The sequence below is a fragment of the Amborella trichopoda genome, chromosome 1 (genome assembly GCF_054954075.1).
Source record: "Amborella trichopoda isolate Santa Cruz 75 chromosome 1, AtrichopodaSantaCruz75HAP2 v2.0, whole genome shotgun sequence".
NCBI classification, from domain to species: Eukaryota; Viridiplantae; Streptophyta; class Magnoliopsida; order Amborellales; family Amborellaceae; genus Amborella; species Amborella trichopoda.
Window position 1 is genome coordinate 37,487,235 of NC_142336.1, and position 14,167 is coordinate 37,501,401.

At 37.5% G+C, this 14,167-nt stretch overlaps 1 long non-coding RNA gene across 1 annotated transcript; it reads right to left on the reverse strand.

The window, feature by feature from the left end:
* Positions 1–8,169: 8,169 nt before the first annotated feature.
* On the reverse strand, positions 8,170–13,609 carry LOC110007183 (uncharacterized). Its single transcript, XR_002280775.2, has 2 exons — positions 13,296–13,609; positions 8,170–8,588 (listed from the first exon to the last, which is right to left on the reverse strand). It is a non-coding gene; the product is annotated as an uncharacterized LOC110007183 (long non-coding RNA).
* Between the last annotated feature and the right edge of the window lie 558 nt (positions 13,610–14,167).

A 14,167-nucleotide genomic window follows, 5' to 3' on the forward strand; every position in this document is an offset into this window, starting at 1 on the left:
ATTTATTTGTAAGGGTCACACCTTTGTTTTTTGAATCATGTTTATTATAATATTATAATTAATAATAATACATTGATAACCTAATCTTGTATTTTATTTGTTTATTTAGTTACATAATGAATGATATAATGTATTATTTTTATTATAGCTGTAAATATTTTTTTTAAAATTAGATGATAGTATAAGACAAATTTTGAATTTATTCATACAAGGAAAGAACATCTCAAAATTCGCATGTTGATGCAAAAAAAATGAAAGTTCTTAATGTAGTTCCTCTATTTCTTATTGGATTCCTAAAAAGCAACATTAATAGTTATTTTTAATAAAATTGTTTGGATTATTTTAAGCCGAATCCGACCGATTCCCGATCTGAAACGCCGATTCACCAATTCGAATGGTTTTTGGGGTGCTCGATTCGGGGCACCAATCCGTTTTTTGAACCACTGGTTTAAATACAATATTTGAACCAATAAAAACACAAAGAATGCCAATGACTCTTACTTGCTTGCCATCAAAACAAAAACTTATTCATAACATAAATATGAGCTTGGAATAAAATCAAGAAAGCATGAAATATAGCAATACCGCATACATTGCCTCAAGTTATCCTTAAGGACTTCATACACCCCACGCCGTATCTCCTCCACCAATAACGCACAGGATATAGGTTCAAACTTGTCTCATAAATTTGGGAGACCTATGAAAAACACTAAAGAGCATAACATGGGATAGGGTTAAACCAATGCTCAACACATGAGCATATCTCAATGCACATAAGCTAGGGGTGGCCTCTTTTAGCTTGGGCATGCCCCCCTTACAATTAAACCCTAAGCTAAGTTGAGAGAGAAAGACAGAGATATTAGAGAAGCGTGTGCCAACCCTAGAGACCAGAGAGAGAGAGACAGAGAGAGAGAAAGAGAGACTAAGTTCAAGTGTAGATAATGAAGCCCCCCATAACTAGCATAATAACATAGAGGGTAGGGTTTTTAGGGTTAGAGTTTTATCGTCATTATAAGACTCAATCTTGACCTCTTATCACAAAGACCTATGGGGTGACGATATTTCATCCATTCATTCTTTATATAGATCATCATGATTGAGGTGAACCATTATCCTTCATTTTTCATAACTCTACTCCCATCAAATTTTGTGTAGTGAAAATACTCTATTTATGTAAATCAATTTCAATTAATCTCTTACACTTTCCCTTTTATAATCAATCAAAATCTCTATACCACACTTTCTATAAATTTCCAATCAAAAGGATGACTTATTATACAAGCCTCAAAATAAGAAAGAGAAGAACAGGAGTTGGGATGCCCCACCTTGTGGGTGGCCATGTGGGCTCCACGCCCTACTAATGGTGGGTCCAATGAACCCCAATGGGCCCCAAAAACTTTAAACAAAATTTTCAGACATTAAAATAAATTTTCTAAAACCACCTAATATTTTATTTTCCTCTCCGATTCAATTAAATCCAAAAAATTGATTTTTTCTTATTTAAAAATTATTTTTTAATAAAATAGAATACCCAGAGAGGTTTAAAATTTTAATTTAATTATATTTTTAAATATATTTAAAAATATTTGATGGGAATTGGATCCATAGAGTTAGGATTACATCAAATACACTGAGGACTCCATCCTTTTTAGAAACCGTTTATCACTGTGTCTTCTCAAACTAACTCAATAATTCCCATGACTTACAACCATTCGCAGCCAATAAATGAAGGAGACACGATCTTAGCCTATGGATTACAATTCCCTCCCTGAGGACAAATCCAAGCCCCATTCCAACACTATGCTTCATGGGTCCTTCTAATACAGTATAGTATTGCAACGAGTTATCTCTTCGGCAGATGTACACAACACACCCTTATCCAAATGGCTGCTTTGAAAGTTAGATTATGTGGAGAAGCATGATGTATATAAATTAAAATTTATATTTTTTTTTATCGGCAAGATCACTTACAATGTCCAATCATAAATAAAAACACTCTTGAAATAAATAAACAAATAAAACAGTTCTTATTTATTATCACTTAAATACAACTCATTTACTCAATAAATAAAACTTTACATATTGTTTTATGGGAATAGAACACCACAACAAATACTTAAAAAAAAAAAAAGTAAAATTGTTGGAGATTACTTCAACCACGTATAGTACAAGCCACACCGAGTCTCCTCCTTCCAATGATATTCAGGATCAATGATCCATCTTGATTCTATTAGTATGGCAAAACCCTTCAAAAGCATATAGATTTCAAATTAGAACCAAATTGTTAAGGCCTCAATGCCCTAGCCTTCCTTAGGCCTCTTATCCTTAACCTAGAGAGATAAGAGAGATAGAGAACCTCTAGATAGGGCGAGCCCCTTATATTATCTTCTGAAACTCTTCTTCTTCTTCTTCTTCTTCTTCGAGAGAGAGAGAGAGAGAGAGAGAGAGAGAGAGAGAGAGAAACCTTCCTTAGTGGGGCGTGCCCCCTAGTACAAGAGAGAGAGGCCTAAATGGGGCATGGCCCCCTAGAGGGAGATAAAATGAAAGCTTAGAGAGAGTTTTTGAGAGAGAAGAGAGAAGAGGAGTGGTGTGTAGGGAATTATGAGAGAAAGAGAGCCCCTATTTATAGATTTTCTATGACTTAAGATTTATCATTTTTAGTGAGATCAAATCTAGATCATTGATCTAATGAGACTTGTGGGGTGACAGATGTGAGTCGTCAATTCTTTAGATCCACCAGCACGATTCAATGGAAGATGTTAGAACCTTATCTTCTATTTCCTAAGCCTATTCTCATCAAATATTTAAATAAGAGAAATATAATCATACTTTCTCTTTTTATGGATATTCATTTTTTATTCATTCAATCAAAATATCTTGATTCACAAGACTTACCATAATACGTTATTTGCATTCCTAAGCTAATGAAGCTTCATACAAAAATAGACAGCCAACTAGCATGGAGGCTTCTCTTACAAAACTTAGAAAGTAAGCTCCTATGGGTGGGGCATGCCATCGTAGGTTGCCCTCATGGGCCCCACCCAAATCTATCATGTGTTTAAATGGGCCCCCATATCATATGGTGGATCCCTCATAAAATATTTAATTTGATTTTTAGAATTTAAAAATAGAATTTATTTCTCTTAGTTTATTCAAAACATTAGAAATTGATTGTCCCCTAGATCATGATGCAACCACGGCTCCATGGTGCATAGGGGTAATCTCTCGCACATGTATACACTTCACCCTCAATGGTGGATTGTTATCTCGCTACAGCTATCTACGTACATGTTGTGTGATGGTACTGGGATGAGGCTTTGGTCTAGTTTCTAAAGGCCAACTATCACCCACAAGGGCCATATAGTCCCTAGTCTCACTCATCTGCGTAACTTTCGACCTCATCGAGGGATGACCCACTGAACCCTCATCATTTATCTCCATGCCCAAGCACCTTGGGTTTTCCAACTCCACTAACCTAGCATGTCGAGCCAAGTTTGAGTATCGACAAATAGTATTTACCCAGTATGGTCCACAAGAGGACCACACGCCTACTGAGTTTATGTTTCACTATATAAAATGTTTATACAAGCTCTCATAAGGCCTTTAATGGCCACATAAACCCACATAAACCCAACATGATAAGGATTTTAGCCCTCTTCCTCTCCAACCAACTATCACCCATAGGGGTCGCATCTAGTCCCCTAGCTAACTGCCTTAGACAGAACTTGGACTCATCATGGGATAACCCCATATCGAAACTCTTATCGGTTGTGCTCAAATTCCTAGGGCTACGAGTTTTAGACACCACCTTGAGCTATAGCTAGTCAAAGCTCAGGTGAGTCTCCACATTAATAATGCCTCACAGTCCACCCTGGACCATGCCATAAAGTCCATCCAGACCATGCTCCCATTGAAACTATCACATCACTATAGTTATAGTTTTATATGCTCTAATAAAATCTTTAAATGGTCACATAACCCCAACATACGGGCCTAACTGCATCTTGGTTCAATCAATGGACATCAGGTTTAATCCTAAGCTAACCTAGCATAGTATTAGTCTAAGAAACCAGCACAGAAAAATCGTTTAAACTAATTTTGACCTAGTTTTATAGGTAGGTCAGGATCAAGATAGGTTTCCCAATTAAGAAAAATTTGAATGGTTGTTAGGTTTAATGTCTTCCACATAAGTCTGGGTCTTACTATTATGGGCTGCTCTTGGGCCTGAGGATTATGATGGGTCCTCAACTTAAGGCTAGCAGGTCCCAATTCCCTATCTCCTAGGAGGAAGGTGCCCCTCATGGCTTTAATGCATGTTTTGGGGGTTTTTGAAAATTGAAATATTCTTTTTAGAGCAAAGCCTCAACATGTGGGTCCAATTTATGTATAAAAGAGCACTCAGCGGTGGACGTAAATCGATATGGCAAACAAGCCACTTTCATACAAAAGAACTATATATGTTAGAAAGTGAATTTTGAGATAAGTTTTAAACTACAAAATTAAGGGTAAGCAAATCAATAAAACTTCGAAGAGTAGATACAATAGAACACAAAAACGAGGGAAGCAGGAAGCACCAGTTAGTGGGTAGTAGGCCCCAGAAGGTTTATCAGGGGTCTTTCTTAATAACTGTGCATAGTGTGGTGTAGAAAGATGGATCTGGTTGCCACACTCTGTGGCATAGAAGACTTCCAGACCAGCCAAGGTTTGGAGTGCGTTGATGTGTCTCTTGGTTTCCCAAATGTTCTTTGGAGGTTGAGGTGTCTCTTGGTTTCTCAAATGTTCTTTGGAGGGTCTCTAGTTTTGAATCATGGGAGGGTCTCTAGTTTTGAAACATTGGACGTTCCAGAGATGATTTTGATGTGATTTTAACCGAACTTCACACTTAACCAAAGCACGACTAGCCCCGTGGTGGGTACTAAATAATTTATATATATTTCGAGATCTACTAGACTAATCAAAGTTCAATGTGTCTCAAAATTTGTCCAAACTTAATATTTAAAAGTCAAAAGAGGTGGGTCCCATCAAATTTAGATCTACAAAGAAATCAGCCTTAAAAGAACCTATTATTTATATATCTGCAGTCGATCCGACTTAAATGATGTGAAATCTGAAAGAAACAAAAACAAAACAGAAGAGAAAAAAAAAAACGGAAACAAGCGATGGGGGTATACTAAAATAACAAAATAGAAAATCAAAATACTAAGTAAACTAAGGAAACTAAGTAAAATGAATAAGAGAAACGAAATGAAAGTACAATAATAGATCTACTAAGAAAATAAGAGTAAATAAAAAATAACCAAGGAAAACATTATAGCAAATTAAATAAATAAAAAAAAGTACATAAAGAAAGAAAGAACATGGTAGTCGGGCCTTTAGGCCCGGCATCTAGAGTTGGGCCTAGACTAGACGATGAAGATGAAGTCTTTACTCTTTGATCTTCAAAATTAACGATTAGGAATGGTTGATTGCACTCTGGAGAAGAGAGGGATGTGTAGAAATTCTACATCTTGGGCTTTTAATGAAAGAAAATTTTCGTATAGCATCATAATTCCTCATATTATTTCATGGTAGACCCTCTTTCCATTTTTCTTTCAAGCGGCATAAGGAAATCCCTAAGGATTTTACCGTAACCCACACCTCTTATCTCCCTCTTTTATTGACTTTTGACTATAAAACTTAACCCCAACAAATCTTTTTATACCATTTCATCCAAAAAACATTTTTTAACCATCTTTTTCCCTTTCCACCCATAAAAACGTTTTTGGGTTGAAATAGTATAAAAATATTTGTTGGGGTTAATTTTTATGATTAAAAATCAATAAAAGAGGGAGATAAGAGATGAAGAAAGTCAATAAAAGAGGGAGATTAGAGATGAGGGGGTATAGTGAAATATTAGGGGTTTTCCTATGTCCCTTGAAAGAAAAACGGAAAGAGGGTCTATCATGAAATAATAGGAGGAATTAGGGTTCTATACAAAATTTTCCTTTTAATGAATGAAAATAATAAATTTTGATATCTAAATATGGTTGGATTAGGGACCTAAAAGTAGGGTTTAAAGGCCAACATCTAGGGTTTGAACGTTGCAAGATTTCTATGGATGGCGATTAAGGGTTTTTATTTGCATTAAGGTCTTTTGAAATGGTTGGGAGAAGTTGTTTTATTGGCAGAATATACCAAAAAATAGGAAGGTAGCGATATGAAGTGAATCAATGGATGACATGTGAACTGTGCCACGCTACGCGGTGCACAATTTCTCTCTCTTGAGCCCCATAATGCCATGCTAACATATTTCCCCTCTGTTCTTTTACAAGATTGCTTAAGAGATCGTATTAAGTCCAATGCTGATTGTCTTTGACATTTGATTGAAGCTTGAATATTTCACTTCATTGAACGAATACAAACAGAATAAATAGAGTTACAAAAGAGAGGATTGACTTAGTCGATCCTAGAGAAAAAGATGAAATCAAATTTGTTACAACCAAATGAGGAATTCAAAATTCAAAATTCAAAATTCAAATGAGGATTTCATAATTCAAATTGTAATACTCCCCCTCAAGTTGGTGTGTGTAGATCGATAACACCCAACTTGTATTGTAGGTAAGTGAACTGCTCTTTGCTAAGTGGTTTGGTGAATATATCGACCCTCTGGTTATTAGTTCGGAGGTATTAACTGCGAATTACCCCGACTTGCAACCTTTCACGAACAACATGACAATCCAATTCGATATGCTTTGTGCGTTCATAAAAGACGAGATTAGATGCTATGTGTAATGCAGCCTGATTATCACAGTATAGTAGCATGGGCTGTGAGTGGGTAATGCCCAAGTCGTGAAGAAGGTATTTAAGCCAAACTAGCTCAGTTAAATCACCATGGAGAAAAGCATTATTGACGTTCAACAGAAAAAGGGGCCATCCCTTTGTGGCAGCAATGGCAAGTAAACATCGAAATGTGACTAGCTTGGCTACAGGGGCAAAGGTCTTGTTGTAATCGATGCCTTCGGTTTGGGTGTATCCCTTAACTACAAGTCGCGCTTTGTAGCACTCTACACTTCCATCAGCATTGTACTTAATTTTGTAGACCCATTTGTACCCTATAACATGCTTTTTGGGTGGCAAGGGAGTAACAATCCAAGTATGATTTTCCTCTAGTGCTTTGATCTCATCAGTCATGGCATCCCCCCAACGAGCATCCTTAATGGCAGTAGAAAAACTTTCAAGTTCATGATTAGAGGATATGGAAGCAAGGAAAGCTCGATGAGTAGGGGAAAAATTGTTGTAGGAAACATAGTGAACCATTGGGTACCTGTGTCAAAACCAGCAGATGAAGGGTGATGGTCCGTAGGTGAGGAGGCAACATGGGAGCACTTGTAATCAGCAAGCCATCTCGGAGGTCGATGTACATGTGTAGATTGGCATGAGAATAGTGGCGGTGGTGTGTTGATAGAGGCAACGGAATCCGTAGCAGTTGCTTCAATGGTGGTTAATGGCAGATCCGTGATGGTATACGATGGTAGAGGCTCAATGGGCACAAGTGGTGTGTTTAGGACTGTTATAGAATCCACATCCTTGAAGATGGGGATAGGAATAGATGAACTTGGAATATCAATATTTGTAGTGGTTTGAGTGGATAGGAAAGGGAATTTGCATGGAAAGAGACATCCCTGCTGACAAAGAATTTTTGTTCTTCAAGATCAAAAACTTTGTATCATTTCTGTCCATATGGATAACCAGTAAACACACATTTGCGTGCACAAGGGGTAAACTTGTCATGTGATTTGTTGTGAGCATAACACAAACAGACGAACACGCGTAGGCGTTGGTAGGTGGTTTTGACATTGAACAAGGTTTCATGAGGTGTTTTGCCTTGTAGAACAGGATAAGGCAACCGGTTAATTAGGTAAGTGGCTGCAAAGACACATTCTCCCCATAATTTAATAGGTAAACTAGCTTGAAAACGCAGAGCCCAAGCTTTTTCAAGGAGATCCATGTGTTTGTGTTCAACCACTCCATTTTGTTGGGGTGCATTGACGCAGGTCCTTCGGTGCAGAATTCCTTTCTCATTCAAAAAATTATGCATTTGATGACAGAGGAATTCTATCCCATTGTCGGATCTCAGGGTTTTGATTGTTAAGTTAAATTGGTTTTTTTATCATAGCACAAAAATAAATATAGGAGAATGTTTCACTCTTGAATTTCATCAAAAAAAACCACATGCAACGGCGAAAGTCATCTAAGATAGTAAAAAAATATCGTGCACCAGTGTGTGTTGGAGTGGTGTATACTCCCCAAATATCACAATGAATAAGTTCAAAATGAATAGTAGTTCTATCAATGCTAAGAGGAAAAGGTACTCTAGTTTTCTTTGCAACATGACAAATTGCACAAGGACAACAATTATTTTTAGAGAAAGAAATAGAAAGTTCGTTGGACAAATTTTTTAAACGCTGGTTGGATGGATGTCCGAGTCAGTTGTGCCAAAGGTGGACCGAGGACACTTGATGGCAGAAATGCTTTATTCTTGGGTTCTTGTAAAAATACAGTCCGTCACGTTCCTCACCCAGACGAATCACCTTCTTCGTTGCTAGGTCCTGAAACACACAGAAATTTGGAAAGAAAATGGCAGCACAATTATGGGTTTTGGTTAGTTTGCTAACATAAAGTAGATTTAAATCAAAGCTAGCAATACATAAGACATCTTTTAGATACAGTGAAGAAGAAATAGAGCAATTTCCTTTGTGTGAAACACAAACAACTTCACCATTAGGGAGATGGACAGATTGAGTGTGATGTAAATTGGTTTTAGGTTCTAAAAAATTTGAAGGAGATGCCATGTGATTGGAAGCTCTAGTGTCTATGATCCATGCGGATGACATAGAGGGCAAAGAGACACAAGATATTGTCATACCTTCAACGTTAGTTGAAGATAAGCTATGATCAGCAGTGAGTAGAGACAGAAGTTGAAAGTGTTGTTCCGGGGAAAGGTGCACAACAATGGAATTGTCGGCAGGTTTGCTAGTTTCCTTTGCTGAAATTGTTGGCAGCAGCAGCACAACTTGCGGCATTGGGTACGAATGTGACAAAAAAAACCACAATGGTCACAACGACCAAAAAAACCACAATGGTCACAGCGTGGTCTATCGCGGCCACGTCCTCCTTTGCCGTTGCCACGTCCCTTGAAGTGACTGCCATAAGTACCACGTCCATGACTACCTCCACTGACATTGGAAGCAACCATAGCAGTACCTTCTAAGGGCTGTGTTAAACGTTGTTGAACGCTATGTTGTCTCTCATCTTGAGAAATCAAAGCGTAGATTTTGCTTATGAATGGTAAGGGGTCCATAGTGAGAATATGGCTTCTCACAGTGGAATAGGTTTCATTTAACCCTATGAGGAACTGAAATACCCACTCATTTTGTCTTATCTGATAGTTGATAGCACCACAAGAGCACTTGGGATAAGGTGTTAGAGAATCCAACTCATTCCAATACCCCTTGAGCATGGTGTAATATTGTAGGATAGAGTGTTGGTCCTGAACAAGATTGGAAATATCACATGTAATGTGATAGATTTGGGCAGCATTACCTTGTGAAAAACACCATGCTTCGTCGCTTTGTCGAAGTAGATGATGTTGTTCGTGAGGTCTTTACAAACATCGTTCCAAACCCAAGAGAGGACCGTTGTGCTACAGCGACTCCAAGAGAGAAAAGAAGGGGAATTCTCCTCTGCTTGAACAAGGGTTCCATTGATGAAACCGAACTTGTGTTTGGCCTTGAGGGCTGTAAGCATAGCCCTCTTCTATATCGGATAGTTTTCTCCAGTGAGTTGTTGGGAAACCAACATCATCCCTGGATTATTCGAATGATGAAGATAGAAATGAGAGGAAGAGGAGATCGGCCTTTCATAGCTCCCTTCAGAAATGGTCTTGTATCCACCTTCTGTCGACATGACTGTGAGATAAAAGAAAGCTCCCAACTGCAACTCAGCATATGATGATGATGGGACTGTCGCGAGAGTTAGTCAACAGGCGGAGAAGATGCCTGCCATTGCGGTTAAGAGTGCCACAACTAAGAATAGGGACCCGTGTCAGTGAAGAGAGAGAGAGAGAGAGAGAGAGAGAGAAAGATAAGCACGCAGAGAGGGTTGGGTGGTGGCTGTCTTGAAAAATAGAGGTGGGGTGGTCCAAAGAAAGGGAAAAAAAATCAGATATTGTTGGCTTATATAGATCTCGTTGGTGTATCAAACACGAATGGCGCAAAGAGAAGAGGATAAGCAGACATAGTGGTTGAGGTGGTAGATGACGTTGGACGAAGGCGATGCTTAGCAAGAGCGCCGCACCATGGACGAATCAAGACAAGGGCCCGAGCCCTAACCTTCTAAAGTAACCTTCCAAAACTGAGAAGCACTGCTTCTTGGCTCCACCCACCGCCTTACGATGGCCACTTTCTCTCTCTAAATGCTTTTAGTGGATTTTCTTTGGCTCACCGGCATCGGGGCACAATCTGTGCCATTTTGCATCCAATGAGAAAAGCCATGAAGTAAAACAAAGGTTAGAGAGTGAAAGAGAGGGCTGAGGCAATGACGGCTATAGTTGGAATCCAGCCAAATAAGTAAACCAAAGGTTAGAGAGAGAAAGAGAGGGCTGAGGCAATGGCGGCTACAGCCAGAATCTGGCCAAATATTTTGCCCTTTCTTTGAAGAATGATGTTACATTAGGTCGATGTGGTGGTGTTGCAGCAGCAAAAACAAGCAAAAAAGAAACACAGTGTGCAAGTGTTACTGCAACTTGAGTCTCTGTTGTTTCTCTCACATAAGCTGGGGTTGCTTATATAGATAACGTGGTGTGCATCTACAAGAGCATGAAAGGGACTTTTGGGCTCAACAAGTTTACACTACAAAGTGGGAGATGGGAGGATGAATCAAGAGAAGGCGACCATTAGAGAAAACTCAGCCCACTGCTGTTGAATCACAACCACCAGTGACTCTTAGTGATTCCTCCTGTGTGCTCTGATACCATGTGAAATTTGGTTGAAGCTTGAATATTTCACTTACTTCATTGAACGAATACAAACAGAATAAATAGAGTTACATAAGAGTGAATTGACTTAGTCGATCCTAGAGAAAAGGATGAAATCAAATATGTTACAGCCAAATGAGGAATTCAAAATTCAAATGAGGATTTCATAATTCAAATCGTAATATTGTCTGATCGAATTTGGACACTTCCTTAAGGTCACAGTCCACCATTTCTTATTTTCTTGTTAGATAAACTACTTATTATGGGACACTAGTTTCGTAACTACGTGATTTGAGAATACTGACCTAACAACCTTAGGAATTGAGAATATTTGGCTTCCTAAAATGAGATATTGAAAATATTTGGAATATCGGGGGGATTATTTGAAGGATATTTTGTGTCTTGCTTAGGGTATCTAGAATGTTTAAAGAACATTAGTCTTTTAACATGCAATATTTAGGATCTATGGCATATTCAAGTAATATTCTGAGTTGGACTATGGTTTGGGTGTGTACCATGGCTGAGCAAGTATAGTGTCCTAGGGTAGTGTGCTTTAGGATTTTAGAATTCAAAGATAAAAATAAATTCAGTGGGAGTGTCTACAGTTACACTTCTTTGGCATTCCATGTCTTTCGAGGGATAGGAGAGTGACAAAGAACTAGACATCAGATACTGCCATAAACTTGATACTAGAAAGAATTAGAACCAATGATCAGAGAGTGGTCATTTGATATGGTCCATCAACACATTGACTGCCATCCAGTGTAGGAAAAATCTAACCAAAATGGTTAACTGAACATGGGGCCAGAAGTAGTTCAACCAGCCTAACTGGTAAGTCGGCCTAACCTGGCAAGTCTAGGGCGGTAAAAAAAGTGTTAAAAAAATAGCAAAATATAATAAAAAAGCTAATAAAATATGAAAAGTATATTTAAATCATGATTAAACAAAGCACATCCAAATAAAGTTAAAAATTAATGAAAAAATGGATTTTAAAGAATAGATTTGTGCCTAGGGGTATTTTTTAAAAATTTCAAAAAAGACGGGAACATGTAAAAATAAGTATTAATGGTCAAAACAACTTCCAATCTTTTCCAAAATGATGAAAAATGTTAAAAAATACATTACAAATGAAGTCTCTTATTTTTTATGATTATATAAATATATTTTTTAATTATATTTTAAAATACCCATTCGGTGCACCAAAATCAGCCGAAACAGAAACCAACAAGTGGCTGGTTCTAATCTAACTGAGTCTAACCAAACGGTTAGAATTTGAATCGCCCGATTTTTCCTACAATGATGCCAATCTCAACTTGTTATCCAAGTCCAAGTCTGAGCATTCTCTAGAATGGTTTATGTCATTATTTCTAAGTTTTAATGTCTTGAATGAATAAAGTGAGTTTGAATTTATCTTAAAATTCCTCAACTCTTTTATATCTAAGGCTTCCTAATGACTCAAAGGTTTAAAGGTTCGAGGGAGTTGGTTTACCTGAAGTTTTGAAGGGAGACTTTGCTTAGGAAAGTTTTAAGAAGGTTTACGGGTACTTGAAGGTTTTGAAGGCTTTTCTTCCCCAATGCGCTTTCAATCATCAGCACCAACCAATCTTGGATCTTGAATTTAGGCTTTGGATGGCAGGATGGTGTCATTATTTTTTTAGGCTGATCCAACTTATTCATTTTTTTTTTCCATTTTTTTTTAAAACAGTAGTAGAAAATTTTGAAAAATAAGGAGTAGTTTTAGAAACGGATATTGATGTCTGGTTACGAATTTAACTAAAGAAACTAAACTTTTTTTAGATGACAAACACTTAATTGCGAAAGCATCCAAACAAGAATTGTTCTTGTATCTGAGTCTGAAAATTTAAAATTAATAAATCCAAAATTAAGAAATTAGGAACTAAGGAACTGAAATTAAGAAATTAAAATTGAGAAAGAAGAAATTAAAAGTTAAGAAATTCAAAAATTAAGAAGATGAAATTAAGAAATTTGAAAAGTGAGGGACTTTTGAACAAAGCTTTAGTCAATAGTTTAAACTAATGCAACTATGGAGCCTTCTAAATAGTTTATCGTCATGCCAGGATGGATGTAAGACCTTGCCACTATGGGACGTATTCTAAAATTATTTCCTTTTTTGAAAAATCTGATATTTGTTTTTTCTCAAGGACAATTTGCCACATAAAAATCTTATTCCTAGAATCTGTACTGTGGAAAACATTTTGATGCCGTCATATTGGGTCTTAATGTAATGACTGATTAATTGATCTCTGATGAGTGTGCTAACCTTGGCGCCAAGGACTTTTGAGACGAGGAATCATCGATCACTCATCTTTAGAATAGCTCCTCGAGGTTTTCGACCAAACCATGTCTTGGAGATTGCAAGAGATTGCCTTTGATGTTCAGGGGCTCTTCATACTTCCAATTTCAATTCTCCCCCAACCATCCCTTCAAAGTTCAGACAGTCGAGATCCTTCAGATTTACTTGGTGAGATCATTTCCCACATTCTGTCGAACTAATGTCTATAATTGATTTTGAATGTGAGTGCCAATGTTGACTCAATTATTTTGGACGTCTGGATTGATTTATTGATTTGGAAAACGAGGATATCTTCTGAACTTAAAGGGACTTCGAACCGGTGCCATCTTTGAAGACTTTATTTTGGTTGACTTTGATTTGCTTGGATGTTTTTTTAAACTTGAAAAACTTTTGAACCAATACTAACTCTAAAAACTTTTGTGGATGTCACTCTTTTTCCCTCTTTTTTCTTTTTCATTTTCACATTGCTCGTGCCCGGGAATACTTTCGGATGTTCAGCCTAACAAAAGTTGTTTTTTTTTTTTTTTTATCACTTCTGGCATGACTTGGCGTTGAGATTTTACCCTCAAGGATTTGTGCCGGTAAATTGGGCCTTTTTTGTGATCTTGTCCCCTTCTTGGAAATGAGCACTACTTATTGTGGCACGTTGTCCTAAGATCAAGTAAATAGTTTCGACATTCCTTCTGGAAGCCGTAGTTTCAGTTATACTGGGTCGCCTTACACTTGGGTTAGTATGCGTATTTTCTTAACAATGGTCGGTGAACTCCTATTGGACTTGCTTTGGAATGATCGCTCTTAGTTTCTTGGTCCTTCAATCCCTCGCTTGGTCTATGAAATTC